Raw genomic sequence first — 1,427 nt, forward strand, 5'->3', positions numbered from 1 at the left:
TGGAATAAAACCTTCGGGAACGTGATTTTCTCACCGAACATGATCCAGGAGACTTGGACCCTACGTCAAGAAATAAAGGAGGAAGCCACGAGGAAGGGGGCGCGCCTCCCCCCCCCCCCCCAAGCGCGCCCTCCACCCTCATGGGCCCCCTATTGCTCCACCGACGTACTCCTTCCTCCTATATATACCTACGTACCCCCAAACTATCAAATACGGAGCCAAAACCCTAATTCCACCGTCGTAACTTTCTATATCCATGAGATCCCATCTTGGGGCCTGTTCCGGAGCTCCGACGGAGGGGGCATCCATCAAGGAGGGCTTCTACATCAACACCATAGCCTCTCCGATGAAGTGTGAGTAGTTTACCTCAGACCTTCGGGTCCATAGTTATTAGCTAGATGGCTTCTTCTCTCTTTTTGGATCTCAATACAATGTTCTTCCCCTCTCTTGTGGAGATCTATTCGATGTAATCTTTTTTTTGCAGTGTGTTTCTTGAGACCGATGAATCGTGGGTTTATGATCAAGATTATCTATGAACAATATTTGAATCTTCTCTGAATTCTTTTATGTATGATTGGTTATCTTTGCAAGTCTCTTCGAATTATCAGTTTGGTTTGGCCTACTAGATTGATCTTTCTTGCAATGGGAGAAGTGCTTAGCTTTGGGTTCAATCTTGCGGTGTCCTTTCCCAGTGACAGTAGGGGCAGCAAGGCATGTATTGTATTGTTTCCATCGAGCATAACAAGATGGTTTTTTTATCATATTGCATGAATTTATCCCTCTACACCATGTCATCTTGCTTAAGGCGTTACTCTGTTTTCATGAACTTAATACTCTATGCATGCTGGATAGCAGTCGATGAGTGGAGTAATAGTAGTAGATGCAGGCAGGAGTCGGTGTACTTGTCTCGGACGTGATGCCTATATACATGATCATACCTAGATATTCTCATAACTATGCTCAAATCTGTCAATTGCTCAACAGTAATTCGTTCACCCACCGTAAAATACTTATGCTCTTGAGAGAAGCCACTAGTGAAACCTATGGCCCCTGGGTCTATCTTCATCATATTAATCTTCCAATACTTAGTTATTTCCTTTGCTTTTTTGCTTTGCTTTTATTTTACTTTGCATCTTTATCACAAAAATACAAAAAATATTATCCTACCATATCTATCAGATCTCACTCTCGTAAGTGACCGTGAAGGGATTGACACCCCTTATCGCGTTGGTTGCGAGGAGTTATTTGTTTTGTGCAGGTACGAGGGACTCGCGCGTAGCCTCCTACTGGATTGATACCTTGGTTCTCAAAAACCGAGGGAAATACTTACGCTACTTTACTGCATCATCCTTTCCTCTTCAAGGAAATCCACCGCAGTGCTCAAGAGGTAGCAGTGGTTATGTTGCTGTCCTTTGGTGCCCATCATA

This window comes from Triticum urartu, chromosome 6, assembly GCF_003073215.2.
Source record: "Triticum urartu cultivar G1812 chromosome 6, Tu2.1, whole genome shotgun sequence".
Lineage (NCBI taxonomy): Eukaryota > Viridiplantae > Streptophyta > Magnoliopsida > Poales > Poaceae > Triticum > Triticum urartu.